The sequence below is a fragment of the Adiantum capillus-veneris genome, chromosome 6 (assembly GCF_014529385.1).
Source record: "Adiantum capillus-veneris isolate H3 chromosome 6, ASM1452938v2, whole genome shotgun sequence".
Classification (NCBI taxonomy): domain Eukaryota; kingdom Viridiplantae; phylum Streptophyta; class Polypodiopsida; order Polypodiales; family Pteridaceae; genus Adiantum; species Adiantum capillus-veneris.
Window position 1 is genome coordinate 173,730,002 of NC_140936.1, and position 22,062 is coordinate 173,752,063.

The window sequence follows — 22,062 nt, forward strand, 5'->3', positions numbered from 1 at the left end:
TGCTACAAGGAAGTCAAAGAGAAAATTTAAAGAGTTATTTTTAGTAGCATATAAGTTTTAGAATGCACCATTGTTAGAGATGGATGGTCTAATTTTCAAAGATGTCCATTGATCAATGTTATGGTCGTATCTCTAAGAGGGGAGACACTTGTGAAAGTAGTGGAAAATTATAGAGCCATTAATTTTCAAAGATTTCCATTGATCAATGTTATGGTCGTATCTCTAAGAGGGGCGACATTTGTGAAAGCAATGGAAAATACTAGTGCCATTAAGTCTAGTTTCTACATTAGTGATGTACTTTCTTATGTAATATAATAAGTAGGTACAAAGCATGTGGTAAAGATTACAATGGATAATGCCAAGAATAGTATATTTTCTAGCAAAATCTCAGAGCAATGATCTCGGGGGATTCACCATGAGTTATGTATAGGTATCACATGAGTGTAAGGGAGGGGCTTTTGGTAGGAAGGGGAGGTATCTTTTTAAAGCTATGGTCCATATACGAGGGGATTTTTTCCATATATAGGGGGAAGTTTCCCATTTTTGGTGCATGCAAGTGACATCTCATCAATATTACTAGTGAATCCCTTGGGGCAACGATATCCTCACATTTTCCCTAGTAGTGGTTGTAACACTCACATCCTGAACCTTATGGTACAAAAGTGAAGATACTACTTGGTTTGCAAATATTATTGACACTTCATGTAGAATTGTCAAAAAACATTAAAATGTTAGAGAGTACTTGATATCCTCACATTTTTCGAGTGGTTGTAACACTCACATCGTGAACCTTATGATGAAGGATTGGTACAAAAGTGAAGATACTAGGTTTTGCAAATATTATTGACACCATGCAGAATTATCCAAAAAAAAAAAACACTAGAGGGTACTTGACATCTATCGGTCACTCATGTGTGCTACCATAAAACTACCTACTGAGACTTGATTATGTACATACTTTTACACCTTAGAGTCTCTTATTTGCAACAAAGATGTTGTGGTTGAAATCTTCTCATGCATGGCATTCTATGAGTGGGAAGTAGACCAATCTAAAAAGATTAAGATAAGGTTAAAGTGTTAAGGGAAGATTTGAATAACTCTGCTTGGTGGAAGGGTGCTGCATATGCATATCATGTGATGATACCAATAATGTATGTAATAAAAACCCTTTACCACACGGCTCCTAATCTTGGGAAAGTGTGGATGATATGTTGGACGGTGCAGAGAATTTTAGAGTCTCTTGAAAAACTTAAGGACTCTGTGGCGGTCAAATACCCCCTTTTGTAAAGTACAAAGAAAAATTCTTTGAAAGCACTTCCATGCTAGGTGGGTGAGTGTGCTTAGTCTGCTACACAATGCAGTTTACATGCTAGATCCAGAATATTGGAATCTGGAATTGATGTGGAATTAAGAATTCATCCAAGACTCCTATAAGTTGATGAATGTATTCTATGCCAACAACGATGACAAAGTGAAGTGCATCAAAGATTTGACCTCTTTTACGTTAAATGAGGGTCCATTTGCTAACTCATTTGTCGAGCAAATGGAAAGAAGCAGCCACTATGGAAGTGGAGGATGCTGAACGATAGAGAGTACTATAGTCTCTTGTAAAATCTTGCAATGAATGTCCTGGGCAAGTGTGTATCAAACTCTAGCTCAGAGACGATTTAATCTATGTATAAATATGTACACAACATTGTTTGTAATTGGCTCTTAACAGATAGGGTTGTTGGATGTATGATTGTAATACCTAGGATGAGGATGATTTTGATGTTGAAATATCCCAATTGTACTCTTGGTCAATTGGACAAGAATTTCCAAGTAGATATGGATGAAATCCATGAGCTGCTATAGCATAAAATCGATGGGCCGATGCTTTCAAATGATAGCAACCCTGATCTATAGCACTTTTTTAAATTCTTATCTTTTTAGGAGACAATACTTTTGTACACATGGTGAGCTTATGTGTGTGTGTGTGTGTCTTTCTTACTTTAATAGTTTTAAACGTTGTGCACCTGCATTGCTAAGTGATTGTACAATTTGAATTTAGAATCACTTTGTCCATGTTTCAAATGTATATTAAATAACATTGCTCAGCTTAAAAATATACATAAAATTCCATTGCTTAGTGATAAAAAAAAAGCGCTCTTTGTAGATTCATATTTAAAAGTATTACAAAGATAAGATGGTTTTTGACATGTGTTCCATCATTACATTCTCACAAAAAATACTTGCAAAAAAGGGCTAATATTAGGGCATAAAATAATATATTGGGAGGCATAGGGAGGGGGGGCATGTTCAATTCATTGTCTCTGCCTCCTTCATTATCAAAAAGATTGCATAGAATACTAGGAGTGGCCTTTGTGCTTCCTTCACTTGTAGTCCCTAGGCATCCCAAGCTGTGTGTAAAGGGTCTCATGAAACTCTGATTGATAGGTAGCACATGATGAGCCTTCTTGCATCAACGTCACCAAGAAAAACAAATGATAAGCCTGGCCACATGGGAGATAATGTTGGCCCCACTACAACTATCAAAATCCTCATCACAACCAGGGCACAAGGTGTTGCCACTCGATCCTACAACAAAGGGGCTACTAACCATCTCAAGATGTCACAAAAAGTACATAATGTGGACAACATGTCATTGTGCTAGTTGCAAACATTGAGACAAGCCATGCACTTCTTGGGTCAATCTATCAAGGCGGACCTCTACCTTGGCTTATCTTGCGGGAGGAGTTTGTGAGGCGTGGAGGACTCTCTTGGCTTCTTGATCTTTATCTGCAAATATATTGCTCCAAGTGTCTTTAACCTTTGTTAATTCTAGCTATTCTCCCTCTACCATCAAGGCGAGTTCCTACCTTGTGAAAGTAACTATCTCCTCTAGTATATCATGTGTTACTATGGACACCTCTTTGGAGGAGAAATACACCTGTGTTTTTGGAAAAAATTGATGGTACAACATCTTAGCAAAGTAGAGAGGGAAATCAACATCATGAAAACGGTGGCCATACACCTCAAGGAAAATCCATACATACACACACACATACATACATACATATACATATGGACTGGATACCACCGTAAGACTCCACCATCCATAAACATATGGATTAATAATCATTTTGTGTATAAGTCTTATGACCACATGACCTTATGTGTTACAAGTATATTTCTTGAATCTGGAAAAGGATGTGTTTCTCAAAGACATTCTGATATTTAGAAACACCTTTTTGAAGCCTCAATGTCCTCCATCATCGACAAATGTATGGATTAATAATTATTTTGTGTATAACTCTTTTGACCACAATGCCTCAAATGTTACAAGTATATTTCTTGAATCTGTCAAAGAAAATATGTTTCTCAAAAAAATTGGGTGTTCAGAAACAGCTTTTTGAAGCCTCTCCTCCACCTTGCTTAGAGCAAGTGAATGTTCATAATATGAATACTTGAATAACACTCATTGTTAGACTCAAAAACCTATGATAACAAATAGTATCCTCAAACTTGCTCACAAAAAGTGAAACATAGCAATATGCATACTTTATTAACAACATTTTATCGGACTCAAAATCTTGAATAGCACTCAGTATTAGACTCATCAACTTGTGGTAGCAAATATTGTCCTCAAACTTACTAAAAAAAACAAAACATAATAATATGAATGCTTCAATAAAAATATTTTATTAAACTCAACAACTTGCATAAAATATATCCTATGGTTTTACTTCGATGTGTTATAAATTGTGGTTACTTTCCATGGGATTTTCTACACAAAGATAATGCAAACAACAATAAGAGGCCTCTATTTCGTTATGGAGATGGATAATTGAAATCATGTTACTAAAAAGGAAGCCTATGGACCATATAGTATCTTTCATATATCAAATGTCGCATTGTCTCGATTTAATAGTACATTTTCAAAACGGAATTTCTTGTTGGAGATTAAATAATTTATATGTCATCAATCAGAGGCTTATGACCCGGGGGGGCATACGGTTATTATTCACAATTTGTGTAGGGGAACATGGTCTCAATGTAGCACTACATTTCAAGGGGGATTTCTACTTAGAGATGAAATAATAGCAAGGCCATTTCCAGATGGCTATGTAAGGGGGACATAGGATTTCTAGTTAGTGTGACTACAAAGCATTAAAATACACACCTATCTTTATTTAAGAACATAGAAATCATCTATATGTAAAATTTGAAAACGTATTATTTATCAAGAAGTCTATGATTAAAGGTCCATAGGGTATATTTTAAGAAACATATCCTATTGTTTCAATGTAACAATAGATTTTAAGGATCTGTGTACATGGAGATTATGCACACAAGAATGAGACGATGTGGATATATTCACTCCAAAGAAGAGAATTCTCTTTACAGTTATCTTAAGAAGAGAAGTCATTAAAAGGCTAAAGAATAAGAACTTTTTCATGAATACATGAAGGAAAGGCACCTTATTTTTCAAGAGGTCTATGACTAAGATGACATAAGGTCCCAAGCAAATATTCATTATAGTCCTAATAGTTAAGTATATTCAACATAGAAATGGAATCTTTTAAATAAAATCCTTTTGAACCTTGTATCCAATCACTGCTAACCTCCTCTGAAGAACTCCCTGTACTACCGATGTCAGAATCCTCCTCAAACACTCTTCTTGTCTTTACCCCTTGGTGATTGTTTTTTCTTGGATTTGCGCCGGCTTGGCATGTCGTCATCCTCCAACGATTCTCCAACCAAGACCGCCACTGTAATGACATCACCCAAATCTGTATTGACTTTATCCACCGTCGCAAATGCTATCCATAAGTCCTTGCTTAAAGCCTTTCAAAAAGTAGTCATTCAAGACTTCCTGAGCAGGTTGCTACGCCACTGGAACCCGCTGCAGCAAAACCTCAAAACGAGCCGCATACTCCTCTGTAGTCCATTTCCCTGGTTGAGAGTCCATAATTTCTCCAAATTTTGCGCCACAGTTTTCTCCACTTTGAAACGCCGCAAAAACGCCATCCGTACCGCATCAAAGGTCTAAAAATGGTCCGATGGCAACTCCGCCAGCCATTTAGAAGCTTTCCCACTCAACATAGACTCAAATACAGATTCCTTATGTTGCGGCACCACTGGGGGCGCATTGTTGATTCCATAAGTTTTATCAAACTTTCTGGCATGAGCATCTGGATCTTCATAAGACTTCCCCCGGAATTTTGGATATTTGGCCGCCATTGGCAACACCAGAGTCAGCACAGAAGGCTAAACAGGCAGGATTGTCTAAAACACCACCTGTTGCCCAAACAACTGTTGCACTGCTCTTGTTGGTGACTGGGGTGAACTTACTGAATGCTGGTCACCTCTCGACCTCTGCACAGGTGGGCAATAACTGCCCCTCTCCCTTCTGTGAGAATTGGACGCACCATCTGCATTGTCACCAACAGCATTCTCACTAACCAAATCATCATCTGAAAATGGTTCTCCAACCGCATCCCGTCTGCGACGTGGGCGCTGTGTGGAAGGCACCACCGACTTAGGAGGTATGTATGTATGTATGCCTTCATTTGTATCATACACTACTCCATTCGAGCATTAACTTGGGGAGGAGTCTGTGATTGTAAAATTATTTGTGTCTCCAATTCTTTGGCTTACAGTCTTCTTCTTAACTCTTTTTTCTCTTGTAAAAGCTATAGTTGAGTCCCTTTAAGTGTGAGGGCTAGCTCTTCACTGGTAAGTGTCACCGAGGATGCACAGATGTCTTGGGTGGATTGGGGAACTTCTTTGGAAGAGAAATCCACATGTCGATGAAGGTGTGGAAGTGCATATATAGCATCTTGGCAAAATAAAGGGGGGGCATCAGAGTTGAGTTATCGTTCGCGGACTGCGTACATACCTGAAAAGCAACTTTCGCTTTTTGTTTTTGATTTTTTTGTTAATTGAAAACGATTTTGCAGAAACTACCCGCGTGGGAGACCGGAATCGATGTGGGTTACAACTTTGCAGAAGGAAGTGTTTTCAAATTCTGTGTTTTGGGTTATCGTCTCGGACTGCGAATATGTTTGAAAATCAAAATTTTACTTTTTGCTTTTGATTTTTCTCATAATTGAAAACTTCTCAATTATATTTTTCTTCATCAATCATATATTTGTTACTGACGTAATTTTGTTGCAGAAGCCAATTACACATCGTTCCGATTGAGTCGAGCCGTTGATGATCGTCCAAATTCTATCGAGCTACTGTTGGTACATGATCTTTTGTTATATGATATACTCGTTCATTGATTCTCGTATAATTATTCTTTTAGAGATATAGTTTACGTCGTTTTATTGATAATTTCTCATTGATACCATAGTGATTTTGATGGTACCATGATGATGTTTTGTTAATACTTTGGTCATGGTGATTTTCGTTGATACCATGATGATATGTCATTGATATCATGGTTATTCTCGATGGTGCCATGATGATATTTCATTGATACCATGGTTATTCTCGGTGATGCCATGATGATGTTTCGTTGATACCATGGTTATTCTCGGTGATGCCATGATGATGTTTCGTTGATACCATGGTTATTCTCGGTGATTCCATGATGTTGTTTCGTTGATACAATGATTATTCTCGGTGATATCATGATGCTTTTCGTTGATACCATGGTCATTTATTCATTTTTATTGATATAATGATGATATTTTGTTAATACTTTGATGGTATTCATTGATCACTACATTGATAAATGTTGTTTTATGTAGTATATACACATATCATTTGTATCACGTAATCACACATTTTGTACTTTTACGTTTATACTTTATGTACCATATGTTGTCGTGCGTATATATGTCGTCAAAAGAGTGGCGTCGCGAACCATCTCTTATGGCATTGTGAACGTAATTATTTCATTAACGATGCTAATAATTTTCATGACATGTTCTTTTGGAGTCTATGATCTATGTAGGATTGATCAAAGAATTGATTTTATGAAGACAAACTTGGTGACAATAAAAGATTTATGAAGATATGTTTGGTGATGCCATATTGATGACAACATGAAGACATGTTTGGTGATGCGATATTGATGACAAGCTACACAGAAGATTCACGGAGACACTTTTGATTACAAGCTAATCGATAGCTTTTATACCTCTTTATTGAACCTTTGTATTCATTATTGTATTTGATAGGATAGGAGTAATGTAACTCCTCATAAAACATTCATTGTAAAAGGAGTGATGTAGCTCCTCGTAAACATTTGTATATTTAATGATTTTTATAATATAACGGTGGGTGTATATAGAGCTGTGGGTTTTTCCCTTGATCCCCCAAGGGTTTTTTCATCCACAGTTAGGGACCCTTATTTGAGCGGGGGTGATGAGCTTATATGTGAAGCTACTCAATATATGGCTTCTCTATATATGGCACCCAGGTCCCCTCTATATATACATCATCTCATGTGTGTATTCCACACACTTTGGGGTTCTACTTCTGTGTTCTCTCCTTCTCTCAACATTTGGTTCCAAGGATAGAAGATTTGTTTGATAAGATTCAAGGGTCTTCCTACTTTAGTAGGATAGATCTCAAGAGCAATTATCACATCAAATTTGTATCGTACCAAAAGATATTCACAAGACCGCAGTCTGCACTACCTTCGATCTTTATGAGTTTATTGTGATGCCATTTGGACTCACAAATGCGCCGGCCACATTCAATCGAATGATGGACCGCATCTTTCGTAGGCATCGTGCTTACATAGGAATTTTTGATGACATCATAATCTACTCTAAAAGCTTAGAAGAACACAAGTCTCACCTTAAGGCGGTTTTCCAAGAAGTGGGAAACAATAAGCTTTATGTCAATGGCAAAAAGAGTGAGTTCTTTTTAGAAGATATTTGCTATTTAGGCCATATTAGCTCCAAAGAGGGTATCCTCATGGATCCTGACAAGTTGAAGATAATAGAAGAATGTCCTCAACCAAAGAATCTTCATGAACTCAGAAGCTTCATTGGAATGTGCTCTTACTATAGGATATTCATTGAAAAGTTCTCCATTATAGTAGGACCACTTCATGATTTAACTAAGAAAAGGTCAAATTCCAATGGATAGCTAAAGAAAATAAATCTTTCCTAGCACTTAAAGAAAAACTAATGTCTAAGCCCGTTGTCGTGTTGTAGCACGTATATAGTGGGAACGGGCATTAAACGATTTATCTTGTGACTTTTTGACACATAAGTATACTTCATATAATACTCATATACATAAATAAAAGATTTATACCATACCTTAGTATTACCTTTGAAGTAATATAAATGTACATTACTATTAGAAAGTATTGCAAGAGAAGTATCAATAATTGTGTCTCTTTTTGTCTGGGGGAAAAGCATTTGTATATTTCTTCTAATATCTCAGCTATACCCTACCATATCTAAATTATTTTCTTCTTTTCACATTTATGTAATAATATAACTCTTCAATAATGCATACCTTCTTGGATACATACAAGAGGGAAGGGTCTACTAGAAGACTGTATGAAAAGGAAGATCCAAAGCTTCTTGGACCATCCCAATTTGAAAATCCAGACCTAAGGGCGTGGAGAAAAGGCCAAAACCAATTCAAGCTCTTTTAGTAGGCCAATTTTGCCTTTTGAAGCCTGTCAATCGAGAGTTACAGGTCAAAAGTTACAGGGAAACCAGTGAAAAACCCTCTCACAACTACACTGCAAGAAGAGATGGTAAACAAGTGAATCAAGTGAAAAGAGGTAATCTTGGTCTTTTTCCATAAAATAAGATATTTGGAGGGTAAAAGACATAATCATGTGAATGTGACACCTCAAAGATGCCTTGAAGGACAAGACACACAAGTTGGGACCCCCTGCTGGAGCCACATAGAAGATGCCTAGGTGGGGCCCACATACATCATGCACCCACATGGAGCCTCAACGACCAAAAATGCTGAATTTCATGATATTTTGAGTCCTAATATTGCCCATTTTAAGAAATATCCAAAGAAAATTTGATTTGGGCTAACTCTTTAGCCTAATCAAGTGATTATGTAAAACATGGCTCCCTCACCTATAAAAAGGGCAACCTTCTCTTCATTGAGGCAAGTTATGAGTGAGTGAGAATAGCTCAATTCCATAGTGACACACTCATCTTAGTGCCACACTTTCTCTTAAGAAAGGCTGAAGTCTTGCCTCATCATCTCTCTCCATTAAGGTGGTGGCGATTGCTCTCATGTAAGATATATGTTGCTAGTTTTACTTTCATTTGCATATCTAATCCAATACTTGTCTCTAACTCTATCTCTATCTCTCATTATCTATCTTTAATACCACCACCACACTTAGATCTATCTCTAATTCTATCTTTACTACTCCTTTGATCTCTCTTGTTGTGTCCTAATTGTTTCATTGGAAGGTAATCAAGCAGCAACCTTGTCAATGTAATGGGTACAACCTTCTTGCGGGAAACAATTATGTGCACAAGGTTAGTAACCATATCTTCATCTTCCACAAGCATCTCTCTCTCTTAAGGTTCTCATTCTCTTCCACAAACTCTAGAATCTCCTTGCTACAGGTACTTCTCTCCCCGCAGTATCCTTATTGCCTAAGGGCAACAATAGGGCTTGGGAGAGAAACTCTCTTCTTCTTCTCCTTTCACTTCTTTCACACCTTTATCTTTGAACATACTAAGTATATCATTGATGAATAACCATAATCCACATAGAGGTAATTTCTTTCAATTCCATTCAGTGCAATCTATTATGGTCAACATTTGGATTAGTCGAAAGATTCACTTTCAGCAACGCATAGTGTTTCTATTTGGTCCTGAAAGGCTCAACGAAGTACTTCTCTCACCAGATCCCATCATACTACCTATTATTGACTATGACTTCTCTTTTGATGTGAATGTGGTTATTTTATTATGAATCAAGAGGATTTGTACTCACAACTAATCCCAATCACTAGACAAAACATATACATTCTAGTAAGCACAAAGCTACAGTTCCAAAGAGCAATCCGTAGCTTATTTGGACAACAAAGATTAAATATCATTAACTCATCCATTAACCCTTTTATCCTACCCATGATACGATATGATCTTAATCTCGATGTTTTCATTTTTGTTTTGTTCTGACTATCTTTCATGAGTTCTCTCCATCACGTGTGTGTTTGTAAGGAAAAGTGAGCGGCTTCTTTGGCTACATTTCTTCTTTAGCTTTAGAAGCTATGTTATCTACATCTTAGCTCCTTCTCATAACCCTTGAGCTTCCTCACAAACTCTCACAGCAAGAAGCCCGGTGCCTTCCCGGCAAGACCGCCAACTTCTTGACACCGTGCTAGCTCTTCCCGACCTCACAAAGCAATTTGAGGTTGAATGTGATGCTTGCGGTGATTGCTTAGGTGCTGTTCTTTTGCAAGAAGGACATGTCGTAGCATATGAAAGTTACCATTTAAATGAGCAAGAAAAAGTGCTAGGAATCTCCAAGGATAGAAGATTTGTTTGATAAGCTTCAAGGGTCTTCCTACTTTAGTAGGATAGATCTCAAGAACAATTATCACATTGATGGTCGGTTTTCGAAACCATGACCGTGAGAACCACACCCTAAGGAAGGGAAGCCATATTACCAAGGAGAAAAGGGGAAAAAAAAACAAAAAAAGAAGCTCTTTACCATTCACTCCCCCCCCCCCCTCTAAGCTTAACCACTAGCGGGGCGCCGCCAGTATGGCCACACCCCTCCATTATCGCCAGAAGACAACGAACCCCTCTCTCTCCTACTGCTCGGCTCCACCAAATATTCCCTCTCTCTCCTACTCCACCACTGCATCACCCGGCCCGATAGGCGTGTAAGACGGTGATAGCCCTGTCACACTCTTTGGCGGGCCTCCACAAATACTGTATATTCTCCATCTCTCCCTTTGAAATATTCTCCCTCTCTCTCTCTTACTCGTCCACACTCCAGCCCCGACGGGCCGCCTTATTATGCCCCCCATCTCACCTCGTCCACACCCCTTCGGCCTTATACCCTCCCCCTGTTTCTTCCCCAAACGTGGCGGACCACCACCCTAACACCCACCTTCTATCCTCACCTCCCAATTGCTCTCTCTATTGGTAGGGCGGTCCCACAAGCCATGGAGGGAATCCATTCTCTCTCTATCTCTCTCTCTCAATTCCCTTAACCATCACCACCCCCTATCCTCTCTCACCCTCCCTCACCATCTCACACACTCTCTCATGCTCCTTATCCCAGGGTGGGAACCCGCCATTAGGACCCATCCTCTCTCTCTCTCTCTCTCTCTCTCTCTCTCTCTCTCTCTCTCTCTCTCTCTCTCTCTCTCTCTCTCTAATAGACACCCCCCTTTTGTTTTGTTGACTAAGCTCTCTAACCCCCCCGTTTTTGCGCCCTCTATCAACCCGCCTGCGCCCATGCTCTCTCTCTATCCCCTCAGCCCGTACAGGCGCCGCTTGAAGCATCCACACCCACCCCCTATCCTCTCACCCCCCTCACCTCCACACCCCCCCCTCTCTCACTCGCGCTTGCGCACACACTCCAGGACGCAGGCGGCCGCATCCATGCTCTCTCTATATCCCCTCAGCCCGCGCAGGCACCGCACCCGAATACACCCACACACACACACAACACACACACACACACATACCCACCCTCGCCACTCGCACTCTCTCTCTCTCTCTCTCTCTCACTCACTCCATCTCCCCCCTTCCCCGCCTCTTCGTCGCCCACAGAACCACCGAAAAAAACAAAAATATATATAACCCACCCCCATTCCCACGCACGCATGCGCACACATATACATATACACGCACACACACGATTACACATGGTATGAATACACATATGCGCACACCCGTTCATACACACACACACACACGCATAAACGCACACACATAAATACAAAAAACGAGGACTTTTACGACTACGACGACAACAACGAAGGAGGACGACCCAGATCACGCGACCCCGACAACAAAAAGAACAAAGGCGTTGAAGCCATGCCCCGGCCCACCCCGAAAAGACGTACGCACTACATCAACGTACCGGCAAGCTGCCATTCACTGGCATCACGCGACCACAACACTGTTTTCAGTAAACCGTAGGTTATCATCATCATTTTTTCAGTTTTCACCCAAGCTTTGTAAAATTCCCAATTTGTAAATCCCCCCTCTCTAGGTGATGGTCACAAAGGCCCACCTAGAGGTTTTCATTTTAAATAACTCCCAAGACAAAGCAAGGGTCAACCACACCGGGTCCACCGCCTGGCTTTGTCTCCCCGATTAGCTTACCCTAATCAAACTAGGATTACCCTAATCCAAGCAGCCAACACCTATAAAAGGGCATTGAGAGGTCACTATTGGGAGGGGGGCAGTTCATGAGAGGTCAACACTTGGTAGAGTTTTAGTGAGAGGGATTAACACTATTGGCATCGCGGGGAGGGGACTTGTGTAATGGTTTTTTTTTGGAATTGCACCATGTGAAGGAAGCTACGTCCACCTCTCGACTCCAATGGTCGATGCACACACACATACACATCCTTGGTAGTGAGTTTCACATCATCGAGTCGTCTCTAGAGAATGCACCAAGTAGGTTCACCATCTCTTCTCCCTATCTCACTATCACCAGGGTGTGTCACCTCACCGGAAGGAAGGTCATTGTAAATACTGCAAGCAATAATTCTCCCTCACGCCCCCGAGGGTTTTCATTATTTGTCAATGCTCTCTCTCTCTCTCTCTCTCTCTCTCTCTCTCTCTCTCTCTCTCATAGACCCCCCCCTTTTGTTTCGTTGACTAAGCTCTCTCACCCCCCTGTTTTTGCGCCCTCTGTCAACCCGCCTGCACCATGCTCTCTCTCTATCCCCTCAGCCCGTACAGGCGCCGCTTAAAGCATCTAGACCCACCACCTATCCTCTCACACCCCCCTCACCTCCACACCCACTCCCTCTCTCACTCGCACTCGCACACAAACTCTAGCCCGCGGGCGACTGCGTCCATGCTCTCTCTCTATGCCCTCAGCCCGCGCAGGCGCCACACCGAATACCCCCACACACACAACACACACACACACACACACACCCCACCCTCGCCACCTCGCACTCTCTCTCTCTCTCTCTCTCACTCCATCTCCCCCATTCCCCGCCTCTGCGTCGCCCACAGAACCACCGGAAAAAATAGAATATATATATATATATGTGTGTGTGTGTGTGTGTGTGTGTGTGGTGTGTGTGTGTATAAACCACCCCATTCCCACGCACGCATGCGCACACACATATACATATACACGCACACACACGATTACAGATATGAATACACATATGCGCACAGCCGTTTATACACACACACACACGCATAAACGCACACACAAAAATACAAAAAACGAGGACTTTTACGACTACGACGACAACAACAAAGGAGGACGACCTGGATCACGCGACCCCGATAACAAAAAGAACAAAGGCGCCGAAGGCATGCCCCGGCCGACCCCAAAAAGATGTACGCACTACATCAACGTACCGGCAAGCTTCCATTCACCGGCATCACGCGACCAAACACCGCTTTCAATAAACTGTAGGTTATCATCATCATTTTTTCAGTTTTCACCCAAGCCTTGTAAAATTCCCAATTTGTAAATTCCCTCTCTCTAGGTGATGGTCACACAGGCCCACCTAGAGGTTTTCATTTTAAATAACTCTCAAGACAAAGCAAGGGTCAACCACACCGGGCCCACCACCTGGCTTTTTCTCCCCGATTAGCTTACCCTAATCCAAGCAGCCAACACCTATAAAAGGGCACTGAGAGGTCACTATTGGGAGGGGGGCAGTTCATGAGAGGTCAGCACTTGGTAGAGGTTTAGTGAGAGGGATTAACACTATTGGCATCGCGGGGAGGGGACTTGTGTAATGGTTTATTTTTGGAATTGCACCATGTGAAGGGAGCTACGTCCACCTCTCGATTCGAATGGTCAATGCACACACACATACACATCCTTGGTAGCGAGTTTCACATCATCAAGTAGTCTCTAGAGAATGCACCAAGTAGGTTCACCATCTCTTCTCCCTATCTCACTATCACCACGGTGTGTCACCTCGCCGGAAGGAAGGTCATTGTAAATACTGCAAGCAATAATTATCTCTCACGCCCCCGAGGGTTTTCATCATTTGTCAATGCTCTCTCTCTCTCTCTCTCTCTCTCTCTCTCTCTCTCTCTCTCTCATAGACACCCCCCCCCTTTTGTTTCATTGACTAAGCTCTCTCACCCCCCGTTTTTGCGCCCTCTGTCGACCCGCCTGCGCCATGCTCTCTCTCTATCCCTCAGCCCGTACAGGTGCCGCTTGAAGCATCCACACCCACCCCCTATCCTCTCACCCCCCTCACCTCCACACCCACCCCTCTCTCACTCGCGCTCGCGCACACACTCCAGCCCGCGGGCGACCGCGTCCATGCTCTCTCTCTATGCCCTCATCCCGCGCAAGCACCGCACCCGAATACCCCCACACACACAACACACACACACACATACCCCACCCTCGCCACATCGCACTCTCGCTCTCTCTCTCACTCCATCTCCCCCCTTCCCCACCTCTGCGTCGCCCACAGAACCACCGGAAAAAACAACAAATATAATATTTAATATATATATATATATATATATATATATATATATATATATAACCCACCCCCATTCCCACGCACACACATAATTACACATATGAATACACATATGCGCACACCGTTCATACACCACACACACAAAATACAAAAAACCGAGGACTTTACGACTACGACGACAACAATAAAGAGGACGACCCGATCACCCGACCCCGACAACAAAAAGAACAAAGGCGCCGAAGGCATGTCCTGTCGACCCGGAAAGACGTACACACTACATTAAAAAATCAACATTGCGGCAAGCTGCCCATTCACCGATCAAACACACACAACAAACACCGTTTTCAGTAAACCATAGGTTATCATCATCATTTTTTCAGTTTCACCGAAGCCTTGTAAAATCCCAATTTGTAAATTCCCCTCTCTCTAGGTGATGGTCACAAAGGCCCACCTAGAGGTTTTTCATTTTAAATAACTGCCAAGACAAAGCAAGGGTCAACCACACCAGGCCCACACGCCTGGGTTTGTCTCCTTGATTAGCTTACCCTAATCAAACTAGGATTACCCTAATCCAAGGAGCCAACACGTATTAAAGGGCACTGAGAGGTCACTATCGAGAGGGGGGCAGTTCATGAGACGTCGGCACTTGGTAGAGTTTTAGTAAGAGGGATTAACACTATTGGCATCGCGGGGAGGGGACTTGTGTAATGGTTTGTTTTGGGAATTGCACCATGTGAAGGGAGCTACGTCTACCTCTCGACTCCAATGGTCGATGCAGACACACACATACACATCCTTGGTAGCGAGTTTCACATCAACATGTCATCTCTAGAGAATGCACCAAGTAGGTTCACCATCTCTTCTCCCTATCTCACTATCACCACAATGTGTCACGTCGCCGGAAGGAAGGTCATTGTAAATACTGCAAGCAATAATTCTCTCTCACGCCCTGAGGGTTTTCATCATTTGTCAATGCTCTGTGTGTGTGTGTGTGTGTGTGTGTGTGTGTGTGTGTGTGTGTGTTTGAATTCGCGGTGTTCACATCACCGTTGATTGCGTCCTAGCCGTTCTAAGGTAGGTGGTGCCCCCTGTTCGCTTTACCATGACCGGCTCGAGGCGTGCATGGGCTCCCGCGTTTAGAGGCCGTCAAAGTTCGGGTATCTCTTTGCTCTCGTCATTTGGTGCCCCCACGGAGGAGGGCTTTCCAAGAAACCTTAAGTTTACAATGTTGAAAGCAACGCACCCCATCAATTATGGACGAATGGCTGAAGGAGTTCTCTAACTGGAGAACGGAAGAGGAGGAGACTAAAGAGGCACTAGCCGCTTTCATTCAAGTGCTACTGCGGGGCTATAGTATCATCAGTATTCAAGAGGTAAGCTCCCTATCTCGTGTTGCTCGTTCTAACCACAAATTGAGAACATCGAGTGGGAAGCCTATGAAGTGTCATCACTGCCATAAACCGAAGCACACTATCAATGAGTGCCAGCAACGAAGGCAGTGGAGGGACTGAAATAGTATACATCCACATTCACCGCGAGGAGGTCGTCCACATCAAAGGAGGAAAGAAAACGATAAGACCCCTCTTCCCCAAGGAGCCTACTCCAAAATGGCCTAAAGGTGCTGCTCGATCCAAAGGTAAGGAAAAGCTAAGCCAGTCTGGAAATACATGACGCCAAGGGAAGAATCGTTTGGCAAAGGGAATGCTTCAAGCTCAAAAGTCGGGTCGTACCGAGCTTGCCAAAGAAGAAGTCATCCGAAGCTAAGCGGCAAAAGGTCGCCTATCGATTCGCATGGCGCATGCGAGTGCTACCTATCCACTTCAACAATCCTGAAGCAGAAGTTGTGAGGAGATTTCCATGCCCTAGGGAGGAGTGGTTCGGCTACTGTTCTCGCTGTTTTGGAGGACGGGTAGAGGGTCTTCCTTCTCTTCTCCTACACCTTATCCTGAAGAAGCTCTCTACCACGGGTGAAACCCTGTGGGTGGGAGACGAATTGCAACTGAATGGAGTAGAATTCATGCAGTGCGCTGACTACGGAAATTATCTGCAATTGCTACTAGCCAAAAGGCTGGGAGTGGTCAAACGTGTCGCCATCACCCCGTACGTGCTGAGAGACGAAGGAAAGGTAGAGCCCATGAAAGGAGACGACCTCCTGCGGATGTGCCGACTCATCAACACTAGGCACGATAAGAGTATAAGTAAGTTCTCCACCCTCTATGCATGATGGAAAACGGGCCAATAGCATTTCCGTTTAGATTCCTGCAGCATATGCATGTCCATATCTATGTAGATAGGAAAATCTTCTACCAACAGAAGATCGTATATCTATTCGGTGCGGCGGTGCTAGGAGAAATCCTCAAGTCCCCAACCCTATCATTCTTCCCATACTAGACTACCACCACTCCTTCAATGTTTCTATCTTTATCTTGTTTTAATCTATCCACCCAACTCTGTAAAAAGCCGCTATGAGCCACTACTGTCTTTAATATAAAAAGAAAGAAAGAAAAAAAAGGTTTGTAATTCCTGAGTCATTACCATGGCAAGTGTTTCTTTCCCCACATTCAGTGGAAAGAAGGGAGAAGATCTCACCACCGACTTCCTGGATGATTTAGACATCGTCTGTGTGGTTTCTAACAAAGATGATGACGCCTCACGGCTTCAAAATTTTTCCTCCACTAATGAAAGTAGAAGCCAAGTCCTGGTACAACACCTTGCCCACGCCACCAAGAATGCATGGGATGTGTTACGAGCCGCCTTTGTGAAGAGGTTTGGTGGAGGCACAACCTCGAGAAGCTATGGCAGCTACTGACGAAATTGAGGTAGAGAGGTCTGCTAGAGTATGCCACCTATGAGTCCGAGTTTGTGGATTTATGGGAGAGATAGGTTGCCTCACTGGAGGAGGGAAAAGGAGCGTCTAATTTCCTGAACAAGGACCATTTCATTGCTGGCCTATGGTCGCCGCTTAGAGAGAAGGTGAAGGGAAGGTTTCCTGCAACGTATGAGTTGGTAGTAGAAGTAGCCCGCCTTAAAGACAAGAAGCTGCACATGCAAGCAAGAGTCAACGAGTCAGAGGAAACAAGCTCGGTCCGACCAACCCCAGTGATTGCAACAGCCAGTCATAGAGCCCAACCACAAGAGGCATCAGAAGAGCAGCAAGACCTGCTGAGTAGCATCACTACCGAACTAAAGAGTTTAGACGTGCATCTGGTGCAGCAAGGGCATGCACTTGTCAGAAATCCAGAGCAAGGAAGAGGACAACGAAGGCAAAACCAAGAGTATCACTGCTACAATTGTGGGGAAGACGGCCATGGCATGTACTACTGCCCACATCCAAGGAGGCAAAATTTCAATAGAGGAGGCATGTACTCTCCACCAAGGGCAAGACCACCACCACCCAGGCAGCAAGGACCAATTCCATCGGTCCAAATCCTTCAACCACCTGTACAACAAAAACAACCACTACCACCTCTTATTCCACCAATACCCCCACCCCCTGCTGTAAATCAAGTGGTGAGTGTCATTAGCTTGGAAGCTAAAGCGGAGGCAAAGGTAGAAGAATCAGTTCGAGAGAGAAGCACAAAGGGACGGCAAAGGTAGGAGAAGTGGATGCTATGGGAGTGAAGCGTGCCAAGCACGAGGAAGCCTCTCAAAAAGAGGAAAGGATGAAAGATAAAGGCGAGTCTAGGAAGCAAGCAACTAAACCGCGACGGAAGATAGACATCGTGGATTTTTCACTGGGTGAGTATGCTAAACCCTATGACTTAGTTCAGGATGTGTTGATGCAGGGCCCAAGATAACTTGGCCCCAATTATTGCACCTTGCACCAAGAATGAGGAAGCAATGGACGAAGATGGTAAGTACAAGGAAAACGAAACCAAGGATAGCTGGAGCTATCTCTGGGAGGAATCTCGATGACATCCTACCAACCATGGATGCCCACATCAAGGGGCAGAGAATCTCAAACGTTGGAGAGGGGGAATGGGGAGCACACCCGACACACACGCAATGGCACCTATATAGCTCAGGGTATTCACAGCACCCCTGTCCTCTCGAAAACACCTTCAAAAAAAGAAACTCACCCTAGCGGGGCCTTGTCTGCACTTCGCCCAAAGCGCACACACTTTGCGCAATCCTCAGACATCGATCACACACAATCTTGCTCGCTTCCAGCTCTTCCAAAAGTGAACACCTCTCCCTCTTTCTCTCTCACACACACGGGGGCCTGGGGGGACGCACTTGCTCACACACACCGGCACCACACACCTTGGAGACGAGCAAAGAAGAAAGGGGGGAAGGGGGGAGAGACGACGCCAAAAAATCGGGAATGATAGCTTTTTTCTTCAAAGAAAAACACTATGTACAAAATCCATATGGCTTGCTCTAAGTCGTGCCATGGCCATCACCAATCCGTACAGAGGGGCACACACTTTCCCTCACCACTCGACTCCGTCGGCACATACCTCGACGGAACATCCACCACTGGCTTCCCTTCGGCAACATCTCCTCCTCTTGGCAGCCTTCGCTGAGTGTCTCTCTTGCAAGGCCTTCGCTCTTTCAAGCCGCATCACGGACTACACTTTGCGTGCCAACCTCGATTGCCAAGCGCACGAAGCCCTTTCTTTTTTCCTTCTCAATTCTCTTTTCTTTCCCTCCCCAAGAAAAAAAAACTCCATCTCCAAGCCACTGCTCCCTTTTCCTCTTTTCTTTTCCCCTTTTTCCAAACTTGCTAAATCAATTCCCAACAGTGGCGCCCGGCGCCATTGTGCCTTGGGCTCTCCCTCTACCTTTTCTTTTTTCCCCTTTAGCCTTTGAGTTTCCCTTTTGTTTTTCCCCCAAGCTCCAGTCATCCTTTTAATGCCACCTTCCAGCCACCTCTTTCTTTTTTGAAGCTTGCTCCACTAAAATGTTAAGACAACCTTTGCCTTTTGAATTTACCCCCAAATAGTTTTTTTGCATTCGTTTCCCGCATGGTCGCGGCGACTCCACTTACTTGGGTTTGCCAAACATTGATTTTGTCAAACCACCTCGGAACCTCATGCTACTTGCTCCAAATCTTGAGAGCTTTGTCGTGTTTCGACCATTTGATGCCCTTGAAAAATATATTCAAAGAAGCCACTTGACGATCCCTTCCCACCACCATTCTTACATGTTAGCTTGAACTAGGTCCATCTCGATGCCCATGGCTCCGATCAGCGAGTCACCAATTTCGGCTAACTCCCCACATCGCATGCTATTTTCCAGAATCTTCGTGAGCTCTAAAAACATGCTTGTCAACGTGCCTACCACCACGGCCCAGTGAGTACATACCCGGTCCCCTACAAATATTCCACAGGCCATAACTTGCCCGTCTGAGCTCCGAATGGCAAGCCGAAAAGATCGGCATGCTCCACAGCTTGAGCTTTACACGCGTACCCAATGATCCCAGTTTTGGCCACATGTCTATACGTGTCCTGTCCGTCGGGACCTGCGAAGCCTTCTAACTTCGGACTGGCATATCTTTCACACCAAAGCCCCGTTTGACGAGCCGTCTGGACGAGCTTCTAGAGCATCTTGAATACCACCTTTCGGGACACATTTCTTGCATCTCAAACACCTTGACCTGCCATCATCATTATCTCACTTTGGAGGCCCCCCTGGCCTAAAAAACCACTTTAAGCATACATTTCCGCTACCACTCTCCTGCTGAGGTCTCCCACACTAGATTTAGCCTTCTAGCATGCACCTGTCAACATACATAGCACTGCATTGTACACTTCCCAGCACGGACCAACTTTGGTTGCACCATCATTGCCCACCCCCTTGTTGAACATTTATGTTCAACCATAAACAGGCTTATTGCACTAAAAAAACTACCACACCCAAAACAAACTCTCTCCACACCACAAAAACCACCTAACATATGTACAAAACGTGGCATCTCCTACCCGGTGCCTTTGTTCATGCGGGTTGCCCAGCCCCCTGCTTTACCTTCCATCATCCACCTGGATCAAACACCTGGCATTGATCCCGTCCACTCACCTGCAACATGCTCACATAGTGCTGCACCAAGGCATCTAGCCAACCATGCACATAACATGCCCTTGACATACTTCCACTGTCCACTTCCAAAAAAAACACCACCAAAAGCATCACCACTCTCCGAGTGTACATCATCGTTCATATTGAACATACCATGCCCTCCTTCCAACCATATAATGCAAGATCCTCCTCAAGCAAATCTTATACCTGCTCGACAGTCCACTGCACAGCTACGTTTATCAGCATCCCCTTCAACCACCATATGCAAACTTCCTTTGACAACTTGAACAAGTCCACACCCTTGGACTTTTCTTCATGCTCAAAAGGACCACTTCGCTTAGCGGGTAACTCTTTCAACATAGGCACTCCGTCACCATTACTTCCATACTCACCCTCCATAACTCCCTTTGTTGGCACCACCATAGCAACAGACTTTTGCTCTCCAAAAGAAACTTTACCTGTAGAGGGGCAGACCCTCGTATCACCTGCATTCTAGTTAAAGCTTTCCCAACAAGCACCTTTGTCTCTTCATCCATCTCACCCACCGTTTCATCAAACCCCCAGTCAGTTTCATTTCAATGCATTTTTGGCCAAAAGAACCTGTATCCAATGCATCTCTCATGCAATCCATGGCTAGCTGGAGCTGATCTTCTTCTTTATGAGCGTCCAATATCTCTTGCATGCCATCTTCTTCGATATGTTCTTCTTCCTCAGCCACAACAACTCTCTCCTTCTTGGGAAACCCTTGTATCTGTTGTACAATCAAAGCACCTTCCATAGCTACCTTGATGAGCATCATCATTAGCATAATGCTACACAACACCCTCACTTGCATGTCGTCATTCTCAAGCTTCGACACTCTTCCTTGCTCTTCATTCATAGTGGCAACCACCACATCCTCATGCATATAACAAGGTAACTTTACCTCTATCCTCCTCACTCGTTTCCCAAAAGTTTGAGCTTGTAGCCTCATCATCTTCACCATAAGCCGATTTGGTATCATCATCATCATCCTCTAGCTGCTCCACAAAATCTAGACCATCATCGTGCCCACTTTCGTCATCCAACCCCAAGCTCTCGGCACCTACCATTTGGCCAGGATCTGTTACCCTTTCATACAAGCACTCCACGAGAACAGGCTCCACCTCTTCAAGTTGAACTGGATACTTGGCATCTGCTAACTCCTCTACACACAGGCTCTTTTCAACAAAAGGCTCATCTTCATTGACAAGCTCCTCCACAATCGGCATAGACGCTTCACCAACATGTAATTCCCAAGGAACATAGTCAATCATAGGCCTTACCCTAACAGGCTCCACACTTCTCATCACTGGCACCATCCTCGACGAGCCCATAGAACAAATTGGTGCTTCAACATGCACACAATCTGCAGGTTTTAACAAGCCTAATTCCAGCTTTCTTTTCATTTTCCTGCTCTT